Here is a 16,339-nt window from a genome sequence, read left to right on the forward strand (position 1 = left end):
TCACTTAAGCCCAGGAAGTTGAGGCTGCACTCAGCCATGATTGCACTACTACACTTCAGCCTGGACAACAGAGTGAGACCCTGTCTCAAAAACAGAAAGAAAAGAAAAGAGAGAAGATAAGAGAAGAGAAGAGAAGAGGAAAAGAGAAGAGGAGAAGGAAGGGGAAGGGAAGAAACATGGACTGGAGAGAAGTGTCAATGTCATTATCAGAGCCTACAGGGGCATTAATGTGGCCAGTACTGTGTCTTTGTTTGGGGGTTAAGAAGGAAGGTCTACTTAGGTCGGCACCTAAGAAAGATGCATTCCTCTATTTGTACTGCTAACTTCTAATCTGTCACCTACCTGACCCACTAACTGTGGACCCACTAACTCTATTAACACTATGTATAATTGTATTAGTATAGATCTCTTTTAAAAAAGATGAAACAAGGGCTTATGTGCAAGGGATTATTTTGGGAAATGATTCCAAGTTTTAAGGAGTGAAGGGACTGGAGACAGTAAAATAGGGAAGAAAGGAAAACAGTATCAGGGGAAGAAGGTCTCAAGCTGAACATGACCACAGATCACGATCCATTGAGAATCCTCTAAAGATCCATACAGAATGAGCCTCAGAATTCTGCAAACAAGGGACAGAAGAAGGTGGCATTTATCCACTGGGTCTGTCCCTGATACATCACGATTTGCCTTAATGACATTAACCTCTCGTATACAATGTGTGAGGCAGATCTGTTACCTACAACAGACACCCCAGTTGCCCTGTAGAGTTAGCAATGGGGCAGAAATTAAGAAAAGCAAAGTGTGGCCTGGCACAGTGGCTCACACCTATAATCCTAGCACTTTGGGAGGCCAAAGCAGGCTGATCACTTGTGGTCAGGAGCTTGACACCAGCCTGGCCAACATGGTGAAACCCCCATCTCTACTACAAATAAAAAATTAGCTGGGCACGGTGGCAGGCACCTATAATCCCAGCTAATTGAGAGGCTAAGGCGGAAGAATCACTTGAACCCGCGAGGCTGGGTGCACTCTAGCATGGGTGGCACAGCAAGACTCCACCTCAAAAAAAAAAAAAAGAAAAAAGAAAAAAAGAAAAGAAGAGAAAAGGCAAGTGTAGGCTGAATAATAGACACTTTCACATTAAAGGAGACTAAAAAGATATAAGAAGTAAATGCTATGCGTGATCCTGTTCAATTCTGAACCAGAAAAAAGTCATAATTCATAAAAGACATGATTAGAAAAATTTGCAAACTTGTATTAGATGTATTGATTAAAATATTATATCAATGTAAAATTTCCTAGGTTTGATCATTTTACTACAGTACATAGATGAATATGCTTGTTCTTAAGAAATACACACTGACATATTTAGGAGTAAAGGAGCATGGCATCTGCAACTCACTTTCAAATGGTCCTGTATATATGGGGGCAGGGTGGGAGAGAGAAATCAAATGTGGTAAAATGTTAACATCAGTGAATCTGCGTGAAGTATATGGGTGATCTTTGCACTATTCTTGCATCTTTTCTATAAGTTTGAAAATATTTGAAAGTAAAAAGTTTAAAAACTGTAAGCTCTGGACCAAAGGGAATTATAGTGAGGGTTCAAAAGACCTGAGCTTTAGTCCAAAGTCATTGATGCTTGTTGTTTCGATTTTCTCATCCAGAAACTTTATAGAATTACTGTAAGAACTAAATAAAGTGATTTATGTAAAAGACATTTGAAAGGTTTAAAATAACATACAATTGTGTAGTATTGTTAGAAATGGTAGTCTGACATTTGAAGATGGCTTAATAGGGTGTTAGATCATGTATCAGCTAAGCAGTGACAGACATATACAGAGAAACAGAGGAATGTGTGGGTTTATAACTTGAAAGTAGAGAGCATTTTAGGTCATTTTCAGCTACTAACTCCTTATTCCAAACTGGTACCCTGTAACAAACTTTAATTATCTACTGTATACTAGACAATACGTATATTGTAAGAATTGCAAGGATGAATGATTCATATTCTCAAGGAATTTAGATCCTATTAGAGGATAAAACTACAAAACTAAAAATCAATAATATGATCTATTAAGAAATGACTACAGAAATAAAAGTAAGAAAGCAGCAAATGTGAGGTTTGAGGATAGAGACAAAAGAATTTCTGACAGGAAGTAATATTTGAACTGAGTCTTGATGAATGAGAATATCATTTAGAAATAAGAAAAGGAGGACTGGGTGCAGTGGCTCATGCCTGTAATCCCAGCACTTTGGGAGGTTGAAGCAGGCAGATCACCTGAGGTCAGGAGTTCGAGACCAGCCTGGCCAACATGGCGAAATCCTATCCCTACTAACAATACAAAAAAATTAGCCATGCATGGTGGCGTGCACCTGTGGTCCCAGCTACTCAGAAGCCTGAGGCACGAGAATCTCGAACCCCGGTGGCGGAGGTTGCAATGAGCCAAGATCATGCCACTGCACTCTAGCCTGGGTGACAGAGTGAGACTCTGTCTAAAAAAAGAAATAAGAAAAGGGCATTTTAGGTAAAGAGAATGGCTGAGGAAGCTATAAAAATACCTTACATATTTAGTCTCTTTGCAATTTTTTGCCTCCTGTGTGACAGCTTCCCCACATTACCCTTCCTAACTAAATACCCATGAAGCCATAAGAATTCCCTCCATTTTTATTTCTTGTTTTGTCACCAACTTTGAAATTTTATAGTGTATTAAAATAATGGATGGTCCACCACAGCCATGAAGAACGAATAGAACCTCCTGATAAAAGTTGTTTTTGTGAGTTTTTTTAGGGATGGTTAATTTTTTAAAATCTGATTCTAGAACCCAAGAAGATTATAAAATGTTTTTAAATTTAAAAAAACAAACATCTGTATACCATGCTGTTCTCTTCTTTGCATTGGGATTTGGGTTATTTCATAGAGCATTTTAATTAATGGTGCTAATTAGTCTAATTACCTAATTAGTCTAAAGCTCTCAGAAGTGAGGTCAATGGATACATATGCTGTGGAAAGGCCAGTCTTTTCATAAAGCCACAAAAACTATTTTTGGTACCCAGAAGATGACTTGGTTAGTATCAAAAACAGTAAGATCTGCCTTCATTTAGGACACAAGTGAAAGACACTTCTGTGGTTAATAAATTTCACCTGCAGCAAGGGAGTAGAAGCCCCTAGGAGATACACTCCACTGCTTCTACAGAGAGGTAGAAGTGGAGTTTCAGTTTTAATTTTGCACTGTCTTTCTTTGAAATGATTCTAGCTTCTGCTTTTGAACAAACAGTAACAGTTTCTGACCCCTGTTTTACTGTCATTGAATATCAAATGGGGAACTAGTTTTTGAGACAGGAAATGCTAGTGAAACTCCTCGCTCCTGTCAGCACTTTCTAAGCAAAGTTAGGCACACTGCTTGCATTCTCTGTATTTGGAGATCTTCATCTTTACAAGATGCTTATTGGAATCCGGAAGCTAAAATAATCCATACTCAGGCTTCAATAGCCTAAACTGTTTTTTTGTTTCGTTTTGTTTTGTTTTGTTTTGTTTTGTTTGAGACAGAGTCTCCCTGTGTCACCCAGGCTGGAGTGCAGTGGCAGGATCTTGGCTCACTTCAACCTCCGCCTCCTGGGTTCAAGCAATTTTCCTGTCTCAGCCTCTCAAGTCCCAAGTAGCTGGGACTACAGGCATGTGCCGCCATGCCCAGCTAATTTTTGTATTTGTAGTGGAGACGGGTTTTCACCATGTTGGCCAGGCTGGTCTCAAACTCCTGCACTCAAGTGATCTGCCCCCGTCAGCCTCCCAAAGTGCTGGGATTACAGGTGTGAGCCACTGACCCAGGCCCAATAGCTTAATCTTCATATTTCACACCTGGAAAACTATAATTATAGTACTGCTGACTTTTTAAACTGGTACAAAGACTTATCTTAGGCAATGTCTGAAAAGTGCTCTAATCACCTTAGAAGAAAATTATGCACTCTACAAATCACAGACTTGGGAGGCATTGTTAAAAGTAACCTGTTCCAACACTGCAATATATGAATCAAGAATCGTTTGTATGATACAGTGAATTAAGATGGGTACTCTGGGCATTTTATTTTGAAAGGTCAACAAAACGCAACTTGTTAGAACAGTTTTAGCTCTGTAGCCTATGGCTACCAATTTATGCTAAAATAAGTCTTTTATTATATACAGTGACAAATTCTTCCATCTCTTCAGCTCTCTTCACCAATGCAATGTATACTGAGTAATATCTCCTTCAGTTAGTTTAGGCCATCTCTGGCTCTTCTGGAATATTCTGTCCTTCTCAGGGCTACATTTGAGATGCATTTTAAATGTACTTTGCCTATAATTTAAAAGCTAGCAGGATGGGGCTGGGCACTGTGGCTCACGCCTGTAATCCCAACACTTTGAGAGGCCATGGCGGGCAGATCGCTTGAGGTCAGGAGTTCGAAACCAGCCTGGCCAACATGGTGAAATCCCATCTCTAATAAAAATACAAAAATGAGTCAAGTGTGGTGGCAGGCGCTTGTAATCCCAGCTACTTGGGAGGCTGTGGCACAAGAATCGCTTGAATCTGGGAGGAGGAGGTTTCAGAGAGCTGAGATTGCGCCACTGCCCTGTAGCCTGGGTAACAAAGGAAGACTCTGTCTCAAAATAAATAAATAAATAAATAAGATAGCAGGATGGGCGCAGTGGCTCACACTTATAATTCCAGCACTTTGGTAGGCCAAGGGGAGAGGATCACCTGAGTTCAGGAGTTTAAGACCAGCCTGGACAACATGATAAGACCCCATCTCTATAACAATTTTAAAAATTAGCCAAGAGTGGTGGCAGAAGCCTGTGGTCCCAGCTACTCGGGAGGCTAAGGTGGAAGGATCGCCTGAGCCCACGGGGTAGAGGCTACTGTGTTTGCACCACTCACTCTAGCCTGGGCAACAGAGTGAGACCCTACCTCAATCAATCAGTCAGTAATAAATAAATATAAAATGATAGCAGCTGGCAGTCAGCAGAGGCGGCAAGGGAGATTTCCCAAAATATGAAATTCTCAAGATTCTATCCTCAGGATAGATTCTGAAATCCTCAGAGAATTTGGAAATTCTTGAGAGGTAGTTTTGCTAACACACAGCCACTTGTAATCCATATTGTCTTTTCTCCCTTGGGGTTCAAGGCCTTAATTAACAATATTTAACTTAAACAGTCTCACAGTGCTACAACCAAGGGAACTCCTAAGCTACTTCCTGTTTCCAAGTCCCTGGCCAAGCCGCTCCTGAACTGCTCCATGCCCCAAAACAAACAAATTCTTTTAGTTAATATTTAAACTCTGTTCATTTGAGCTTTATTCCTTTGACCCTAATGCTTTAACTTCTGCTAAAATAAAAATGCTCTTTGTACTATTATTAATTGTTTATGCTTTACTGTGACGGAAGAATCCAAACAATTTTGATAGGTGACTGCTTAAGCCTCTGAGAGTGAATTAACTGTATTGATCTCTTTGAGAATAAATTAACTATTATTGCTCATTGCTCATTTACATGTATAAGCTCTGGACTGGATACGTTTTTTAGACACTTAATATTTTAAGGCACTTAATTATTGTGAAACTTTATATATACATATATATGTATGTATGTATTTTTAAGTCTCACAATAATTCTACCAAGTAGGCATTCTTTTTTTGAAATGGAGTCTGGCTCTGTCTCCCAGGCTGGAGTGCAGTGACACCATCTCTGCTCACTGCAACCTCCTTTTCCCAGGTTCAAGTGATTCTCCTACCTCAGCCTCCCAAGTAGCTGGGATTACAGGTGCGTGCCACCACACCTAGCTAATTTTTGTATTTTTCATAGAGACAGGGTTTCACCATGTTGGCCAGGCTGGTCTTGAACTCCTGACCTCAGGTGATCTGCCCACCTCGGCTTCCCAAAGTGCTGGGATTACAGCATGAGCCACCGTGCCCGGCCCAAGTAGGCATTCTTATCTCTATCTTACGAAAGGGAAAACTGAGGTTCAGAAGTTGGGAAAGGTTTACACCACCTGTAAGTGACAGCCAGAAACTAAACTCATTTGTGTCTATCAGATGCCAAAGCAGGGGTCACAATTTTGCCTAGACTCAAAATGACATATGCAGGTTCTTATTTTCGATGGTAGCAGGAAGAGAGTAGATGGGTGAGAACCAGAGACCCAGGAGAAGACTGGGGCTGTGGTATAGGAAACACAAGAATAAAAGAAAATTGTGGCCAGGCACAGTGGCCATGCCTATGATCCCAGTGCTCAGGGAGGTCCAGATGGGAGGATCACTTGAAGCCAAAAGTGTGAGGCCAGCCTGGGCAACATAGTGAGGCTCTGTCTCTACAAAAAATTTAAAAACTTAGTTGGGCATGGTAGCATACCTGTAATCCCAGCCACACAGGAGGCTGAGATAGGAGGATTGCTTGAGCCCAGGAGTTCAAGGCTTCAGTGAGCTATGATCAGGCCACTGTACTCCAACGTGGGTGACAGAGTGAGATCTTGTCTCTAAAATAAATTAATTAATCAATTAATTAATTAAAATGGAATGAGATTAGCAAAACATGAGGAAAAGTACATCTACTCAGTTAAGAACATTTATTGAGTAACTACTTAAAAGAAGACACCGTGCTAAATCCTGGCATAAATATGTGCATATGTATATATTAATATACACATCTTTGTGTATATACACATATAAATATACACGTCTTTGTGTGTATATAAAAATATATATTAATATATATTTGTTATTTAAGGTAAAATACATAGATGTTCTTTAAAAAATATAGACAACAGGCTGGACAAAGTGGCATTAGCCTGTAGAACCCCGCTATTAGGGAGGCTGAGGAAAAAGGATCATTTGAGGCCAGGAGTTTGAGGCTGAGGCTGTTGCATACTATGATCATGCCTGTGAATAGCTATCATACTCCAGCCTGGGCAACATAGCAAGAACCCATCTCTAAATATAAAAATAAAAAGAGAAATGGTAGCGTACAATACAAACTTTATTCTACATCTTGCTTTTCTTATTAATATTTGTTATGTTAGTAAATATAGCGCTAGCTCCATTCATCCCAATGGCTACATAACATTCCATCATCATTACCAGACATCAGTATGTACTAGCATACATCAGTACCATAGGTTATTTAACCAGTTCCTTTTTCATGGACATTTAGGTTGTTTACAATATTTTAGGATTAGATATGTGTTGCAATGACTATCCTTATGCACATATGATTTTGCAAGTGCAAGCCTATTTATAGGGTAAATGTAGAGGCGTAGAATTGCTGAGTTGAAGGATATGTACATATGTATACATTTAATTTTGACATGCATTGCCAAAATGCTCTCCATAGAGGTATTCCCAACTCACATTCCCACCAGCAATACATGAGAGTTTCTATTTCCCCACACAACACCATTTGAATTTATCCAGTCTGTAGGTAGAATACAGTGTTTCTACAGTTTTTATTTGAATTTACAATATTTTAAATACAGAGTATTTCATTTTTTAAAGAAAAGGATTTCCAACATCTCTTGAAAAATCTGAAATACATCAACTCTGGATCCACTTTCCACAGCTGAATAGTGACTACTTTCCTTAGATAAGGTATATGCAGTCAATATTGTCCTTCCTCCACACACACATAATCTCATAGTCATCTCTGACACTGAAGCCAAGAGCCAGTTGCTATTCATCATTTTCCAGTGCAGCCCCATTTACTAATCTATATTACCTTACTGGCTTCAGATATTTGAATTTTCAGCCAGCCTGAAGATAAATTAATAATAAAAGAGAAAACAAATGAAACAAGAAGTAGAAAAGGTAGACAGAATATTGAGTGAATATGAAAGAAAGATATGTTAACACAGTTCATGAGTAACAAATTTAAGGCTCTTCTGGTCTCCCATCCTCCTGGAATTTATCAGGTTATATCCACAAACTTAATACAACATTGAATAACTTTATGTCTCTGGCACAAACATGCCAGAGTAACATTTTGAGAATCTTGAGGATGACTCTGGTTGTGAATCTAATTTTAGCAATGACCTTGGCCCTGACCTTCTAGAAGGCAAATACCTTCTATATATTCAGGTACATAAAGCATCACATTCCTTTATTTCCTTATATCAAATTAAATTTGGAGTTATGCCCACACTCACTATGGAATTAAAAACAGCAGATATTAATTATCATGGGGAGGCAAGAGAGAAGGGTCTCCCTGGGGTGGATGAATGCTGCCCTGATAACTTGGAGAAGGACTCTAGTCTGTGCTCTTTCATCTTCTAAACCTTTGATGTTCATAGAAGACCAGCAGCCCATTCCCTTCATGGCAGTTATGGTCACTGGAAGTTTTCACCATGATTCTCAAAGCTATAGCATCCATGCACTTTCTGGAAGAGTTCCCCCTCCTACACTCTTGGCTCCACAAGGTGTAATGTGCACCCTCAGTCACCACACCACTGGGAAGCTACCTGGTGGAGATAAGCCACATTTATCTGTTCAACTCCAAAATCCAGTTTTGGTACTTTCTTCCTCTGAGATAATCCAGTTTACTTTTCTCCTGTTTAACCAGAGGCGGAAAGAGAAGTTCTAACTCAGGCCTTTAAAAACAAATTGCTGGCCACTCCTCTCTTGTTTGGGGAAAGGAAATGCTTTACTCTTCCCTTTTCAATTCACAGTGGGGAAAAAACACCTCTTTAGATTTTATTTTCTTAATAACATTTAGTCTGCTACTTAAGAGGGAAAGTTCTGCAAATCCTGCTATTTAAGAGTAGATTAGAAAGCCAGGTATGGTGGCTCATGCCTGTAATCCCAGCACTTTGGGAGGCTGAGGAGGGAGGATCATTTGGGCTAGGAGTGAGCAGCCTGGGCAACATAGCAAGACCTCATCTCTACTGAAAAATAAAAGAAACAGTTTTTAAATAAAGGGCGATTAGATCTACTCTAGATTGAACCATATAAGAGATTTGCTCCTAGATTAACCAGGCCAACCTAGAGAATAATTAATGAACCCAACTATTAAAACGTCTCCGAGACCTTTTTCTACACAATTACTTACAGAAATACATCTGGTCTGGATCTGAGTCCCACCATCATAGGGTATTAGCCATGTACTAATCTCTTCAATGCTGACCTGTCATTTAACCCATTTTCTCCATGAATTTGAAATGATCTCTTTGGAGTACAAAGAGAGTTATATTTATTATCCTCAAGGTTTCAGTTGAAGGGAAGGATGGAGGAGGTGAGGGAGGACAGTTAGATTCAGGCTCAATTAAAATTTGAAAGCAGATATGAAAGAGTAAATCATCATTCATACAGATTTACCTTCTTCCCCTACCGACAGATGGCCAAATAAATATGTATCTGAATATGTCTTCCTTTCTTGTAATAAACTTAGCTGCAGGGAAATAATTACCATTGCAAAGAATAGAGATATATGAAGCAGTTTTCCTGCTTATATAAGATCTCAGCAATTAATCACAATTAGAAAATTTGCTTATTGTATTTTTCTCTCAATATTTTGCAACTTGTCTAATAACTCTGAAATGTCTAGCAGAGTGTCGTGCCATGCACTTGTAATCCCACCTATCTGGGGGGCTGAGGAGGAAGGATTGCTTGAGACCAGGAGTTCGAATACAGTTTTGACAACATAGCAAGACCCTGTTTCTAAATACTTAATAATAATACTCTGAAATTTTTTAGACAAAAATAAGGTATTTCCAGTGACTAAAAATATATAAAGTACTACATCTAAATGAGTTTTAGTTATAAAACTAGTTGACTTTCCGAAGTCCCCTTACTGTGACTGCTTAAAAGATGAATGTAGAGAGCAGGAATCCTGATGGTTTCATGTGGGAGAAGGGTCAAGCCTCTATAAAAACTGTGTACCTTGCCCTGTCAAGTGTGTGCTTGCCTCCAGAATTCAAACTTCAGAAATATAATTAAGTAATTAGGTTGGATTTGCACTGATAGAGTTTTTGTGTTGTCTTTGTTTTTCTTTATAGAAACAGGGTCTCGTTCTGTCGTGCAGGCTGGAGTGGAGTGGCATGATCATAGCTCACTGCTGCTTGGAACTCCTGGGCTCAAGTGATCCTCTCACCTCAGCCTCCCGAGTAGCTGTGACTACAGGTAGGTGCCACCATGCCTGGCCCCTGACAGAAACTTTAAGAAGGCATTTAGTATTATGATGAGAGGCATTTGCACTGATTTCATGCAAAATGGCAACAGATAATTTGTACAGAGGACAGTTTTCCAGAAATAAAGTTGTTCTTAAATGAGAATGATGTCATACTAAAGCCATATATCAAGGACAAGTGCCCAACATGTGGCCTGTGAAAATGAAACTCATTATAGGTTTTATGTGATGAGTCACCACAGTTACAGTCACTGGACAATGTCTTCAGTGTAAATTTTGAATAGACTTTCCAGTTTATGGAAATTTTTGGCACCTTTTATACATAAAACATTACAGATTTCTCCATGACCCAGTTTTTTGTTGTTGTTTTGTTTTGTATGGATTCAGCCCAGAGCTTCTCCAGAATTCTCCTAGAGAGAGCAGGGCTTCCCTCCACCATTCCATGCCGCTGCTTCCTCTGTTCTTTCTCTATCTTTTTGACACCATTTGCTTTCTACCTCCCATGTATTCCTCATATCTTACCTGTTTAAAAGTGGAGTTACGGTTTCATTACCAAAAACAAACAAAACCAAAAGAGAAAGCTTTCCAGTTACTTCAGTGAGAGCTTGCCAAGAGAGTGAGGGAGTTGCACGAGTTCAGTCCTACTTCTTGAACATTTTCAGTGGCTCTTCATTAACAACATAAAATATTAGCTGGGCGTGTTTTTTTTGAGACAGAGTCTCGCTCTGTCACCCAGGCTGGAGTGCGGTGGTGCGATCTCCGCTCACTGCAAGCTCTGCCTCCCGGGTTCACGCCATTCTCCTGCCTCAGCCTCTCCGAGTAGCTGGGACTACAGGCGCCCGCCACCACGCCCGGCTAATTTTTTTTGTATTTTTAGTAGAGACGGGGTTTCACCGTGGTCTCAAACTCCTGACCTCGTGATCCGCCCGCCTCGGCCTCCCAAAGTGCTGGGATTACAAGCGTGAGCCACCGCGCCCAGCCTACCTACCTGTATTTTTTAAAATAAATTTCCTCAGCCTGGTATTCAAAGTTCTTTATGCCCCACCCTAGTAGCTCACTCTAAACTTACTCCTATTACTCTCAAATCATTGTTATATAAGAAGTTTCTGGCCAGGTGCAGTGGTTCATGCCTCTAATCCCAGCACTTTGGGAAGCCAAGGCACGCTGTTCACTTCAGGCCAGGAGTTTGAGAACAGCCTGGCCAAGATAATAAAATCCCATCTCTAAAAAAAAATAAAAATAAAAATAAAATGTTATGGGTTCAGTTGTATCCTGCAATAAACATACATTGAAGTCCTAACCCCTAATACCTCAGAATTTTCCCATGTTTGGAAATAGAGTTTTCACAGAGGTAACCAAGTTAAAATGAGGTCATTAAGGTGGAAATTTGGACACAGAGACAGACACGAACAGAAGGAAGATGACGTAAAGGCAGGGAGAACGTCATGTGAAGGAGGATTGAAGTGACACATCTGCAAGCAAAGGAATGCCACAGATTGCCAGGAAACCCAGAAGCTAGGAAGAGGCAAGGAAGGATTCTTCTGAAGCTTTCGGAGGAAACATGGCCCGGCCAGCACCTTGATTTCTGATTTCTAAACTGTGAGATAATACTTTTCTACTGTTTTAAGCCACCTAGCTCTCCAGTATTTTTTGTTGTTACAGCAAACTTAGGAAACTAATACAACTGTCACATTTTAAGCTTCTGTTGATATTATTTCTTCTGCTTCTATTTCTCCCCTTTTTGCTCTTTAAAAAATTCTATTCATTTTTAGAAGCCCAGTCACATCTTAGTTTCCTCTGTTGCCACTGTCTCTTTTAAAAACTGGGCCAGGCATGGTGGCTCACATCTGTAATCCTAGCACTTTGGGAGGCTGAGATGGGCGGATCACTTGAGGTCAGGAATTCTAGAACAGCCTGGCCAATATGGTGAAACCTTGTCTCTACTAAAAAATAAAAAAAAATAAAAAAAAAAAAATTAGCTGGGAGTGGTTGTGGGCACCTGTAATTCCAGCTACTCAGGAGGCTGAGGCAGAAGAATCGCTTGAACCCAGGAGGCAGAGGTTGCAGCAGTGAGTAGAGATCTAGCCACTACACTCCAGCCTAGGCAAGAGACTGAGACTACATCTTAAAAAAGAATAAAAAGTAAAAATAATTATTCCTTGAAATTTGAACTCCTATATCATTTTTTGTATTCTTAGTACTAATGATTTGTTATATTCTGTGGGTTATGAGGTTTCAGTGTTATTTTTACCTAAATCAATCTGGCCTGGTATATGACAACATAAAAAAACTCAAGGATAGGGCCCAAAAACTCACCAACCAAGCAAACAATAACGTTGAACCCCCCTGGACACTCTCTAATTGGATGTCTTGGGTACTCCCAATTCTTAGTCCTTAGTACCTACTTTTCTGCTTCTTTTATTCAGACCTTGTGTCTTTCGTTTAGTTTCTCAATTCATACAAAACCGCATCTAGGCCATCACCAATAATTCTATATGACAAATGCTTCTTCTAACAACCCCACAATATCACCCCTTACCACAAAATCTTCCTTCAGCTTAATCTCTCCCACTCTAGGTTCCCACATCGCCCCTAGTCCCGCTTGCAGCAGCCCTGAGAAACGTTGCCTATTATCTCTTCATACCACCCCCAAAAATTTTTGCCACCCCAACACTTTACCACTATGTCGTTTTATTTTTCTTATTAATATAAGAACACAGGAATGTCAGGCCTCTGAGCCCAAGCTAAGCTGTCATAGCCCCTGTGACCTGCACGAATACATCCAAATGGCCTGAAGCAACTGAAGATCCACAAAAGAAGTGAAAATAGCCTTAACTGATGACATTCCACCATTGTGATTTGTTTCTGCCCCACCCTAACTGATCAATGTACTTTGTCATCTCCCCCACCCTTAAAAAGGTTCTTTGTAATTCTCCCCACCCTTGAGAATGGACTTTGTGAGATCCACCCCCCGCCCTCAAAACATTGCTCCTAATTCCACCGCCTATCCCAAAATCTATAAGAACTAATGATAATCCACCACCTTTTGCTGACTCTCTTTTCAGACTCAGCCCACCTGCACCCAGCACCCAGGTGAAATAAACAGTCTTGTTGCTCACACAAAGCCTATTTGGTGGTCTCTTCACACGGACGCATGAGACAAAATTTCTAAGTAACAAAGCATTCACAGTGTGGCCTGACTGCTTCTACCAACCTATGTTCAGACACAGGAGCAAAGAAATGGCTTAAAGTTGGAAATTATGTTAATATGAATGGGAAGCAGAGCATAAAAGTTTGGAAAATTTGTAGCCTAACCATGTAGTAGGAAAAAAAAAAGCCCATTTTCAGGGGAAGAATCCAAGTGGCTGTGGAGCAACCACTTGCTAGAGAAATTGCCATGAATGAAAGTGAACCAAGTGCTAATCTGCAAGACAATGGAAAAAGGGCCTTGAAGGCATTTTAGAGACCTTTAAGGCAGCTCCTCCCATCACAGGCCACAGGGACCCTGTGCAGCCTGGGGACACTGCTCCCTGCATCTAGGCAACTTCAGCTCCAATCTCTGCTCAAAGGGCCCCAAATACAGCTCGGTCCACCACTCCAGAGGGTGCAAGCCATAAGTTTTGCCAGACTCCATGTGGTTTTAAGCCTGCAGGTAAACAGTGTAAAAGTGAAAGATGCTTAGCAACTTCCCCCTCGATTTCAGCGATATATTGGAAAGCGATATATTGGAAAGCCAGAGTGGCTGGCAGAAGCCTGCCACAATGTGGGGCCCCACACAGAGAAATTTACTAGGGCAGTGCAAAGGAGAAATGTGGGGTCAGAGCCCACACAGAGTTCCCACTGGGGACTGCCTAGTGGAGCTGTGGGAAGGGGGCCACTATCCTCTAGACCTTAGAATGGTGGAGCCACTTGTGTAGCTTGTGCCCTGGCACCTGGAAAAGACACAACCTCTCAACTCCAGCCTTTGAGAGCAGTTGGGACTGCAGCCTGCAGAGGCACAGGGGTGGAGCTGCCCAAAGGCTTGGGAGACCACTCCTTGCACCAGTGTGCTCTGGATGCAGTACATGGAGTGAAAGGAGATTATTTTGGAGCTTTAAGATTTAATGACTATTCTGCTGGGTTTCAGATCTGCATGGGCTCTGATGCCCCTTTCTTTTGACCAGTTTCTCCCTTTTGGAAGGCAATGTTTATCCAATGCCTCTACCCCCATTGCATCTTGCAAGTAAATTATTTGTCTTTGATTTCACAGGCTCATAGGTGGAAATAACTCATCTCCAGATAAGACTTTGGACTCTGGGACTTTTGAGTTGGGGCTGAAGTGAGTTGAGACTTTGGAGGACCAATGTCATTTTGGGAGAAGGGATAATTGTGTTTCGAAATGTGAGAAGCACATGAGATTTGGGGTGCCAGGGTGGAATAATATGGTTTGGATAGTTTTCCCTTCAAAGTCTCATGTTAAAATTTAATCCCGTGTTGGAGATCAGGCCTGAATGGAGGTGTTTGGGTCATGGTTGTTAATCTTATAGCTTTGTGCTGTCCTCACAATAGTGAATGAGTTCTCGTGAGATTTGGCTATTGTTGTTTTTTTGTTTGTTTTTTTGTTTCTTTGTTTGTTTTTGAGATGGAGTCACACAGGCTGGAGTGCAGTGGTGCAATCTTGGCTCACTGCAGCCTCCACCTCCCCGATTCAAGTGATTCTCGTGCTTCAGCCTCCCAAGTAGTTGGGACTACACGCATGTGCCACCATGTTCAGTTAATTTTATATTTGGTTGTTTAAAAGCATGTGGTACCTCCCCTACTTTCTTGCTCCCACTGTCACCATGTGAGATGGTGGCTACCCCTTCACCTTCAGTCATGATTGTAAGCTACCTGAGGCTCACCAAAAGCAGATGCTTCTATCATGCTTCTTGTATGGTTTGAAGAACTGTGAACCAATTAAACCTCTTCTCTTTATAAATTACCCAATCCCAGGGTTTTTTTTTTATAGTGATGCAAAACTGACTAATATAGTATCTAAGATTATTTTCTTGAGTAAATTTTTGGAAAAGGAATTAGTAGGTCAAAGAGTATGAATATATTTATATTGACACAGGTTCTTGACATGGGTCTCCAAATTGTTCCTCATAACTGGTTATTCTTATTTGAAATCCATCAGCCGTGTATGAAAAGTGCCTATCACCCATAAGCTTGAAACATTTTGGTATTATGTATTTTTTTTTTTTTTTTTTTGAGATAGGGTCTTGCTCTGTCACCCAGGCTGGAGTGCAATGGCATGATCTCAGCTCACTGAAACCTCCACCTCCTGGGTTCAAGCGATTCTCCCACCTCAGCCTCCCAGGTAGCTGGGACTACAGGGGCATGCCACCATACCCAGCTAATTTTTGTATTTTTAGTAGAGATGGGGTTTCACCATGTTGGCCAGGCGGGTCTTGAACTCCTGATCTCAGCTGATCTGCCACCTTGGCCTCCCAAAGTGCTGGGATTACAGGCGGGAGCCACCACACCCAGTCTTGATATTATAAATTTTAATGGCAGTATGATGTATAAAATTGTCATACTGGTGTATTTGTCTGTTTTCATGCTGCTGATAAAGGCATACCAGATACTGGGAAATTTACAAAAGAAAGAATTTTATTGGACTCACAGTTCCACGTGGCTGGGGAGGCCACAAAATCATGGTGGAAGGGGGAGCAAGTCATGTCTTACATGGATGGAAGCAGGCAAAGAGAGCTTGTGCAGGAAACCCCCCCTTATAATAACCATCAGATCTCATGAGACTTACTCACTATCACAAGAATGGCACAGGAAAGACCTGCCCTCTTGATTCAGTTACCTCCTACTGGTTCCCTCCCACAACATGTGGGAATTCAAGATGAGATATGGGTGGGGACACAGCCAAACTATATCAACTGGTCCAACAATATTTTGGATTTCCTAAGATTGCAAATGTTTATTAGTGATTTGTATTTTTGTGGATTTTCTGCTTAGGATCTTTTGTCATTTTTCTATTGTAGTATTAGTATTTTTCTTATAGAATAGGGTGTTAGGTAGACTTTTCTACTCTCTTCAATCTAGGCTTAGACTTAAGCTGAACTCCAGAGGTGCCAAGTATCCTACATGCTAAAGAAAGACATAAAAATGCCATCAAATTTGTGAACAGAGAGTTTTCCCTACCCTCAAGGTTTACAAAATAGCCCTACAGCCTCTT

General features: G+C 40.7%; 1 long non-coding RNA gene across 1 annotated transcript in view; it reads right to left on the reverse strand.

The window, feature by feature from the left end:
• LOC131383793 (uncharacterized) overlaps positions 1-16,339 on the reverse strand; it is a 125,590-nt gene that overhangs the window by 29,710 nt on the left and 79,541 nt on the right. The window lies entirely within an intron of this gene.

Source organism: Hylobates moloch, unplaced genomic scaffold (genome assembly GCF_009828535.3).
Source record: "Hylobates moloch isolate HMO894 unplaced genomic scaffold, HMol_V3 SCAFFOLD_6, whole genome shotgun sequence".
Classification (NCBI taxonomy): domain Eukaryota; kingdom Metazoa; phylum Chordata; class Mammalia; order Primates; family Hylobatidae; genus Hylobates; species Hylobates moloch.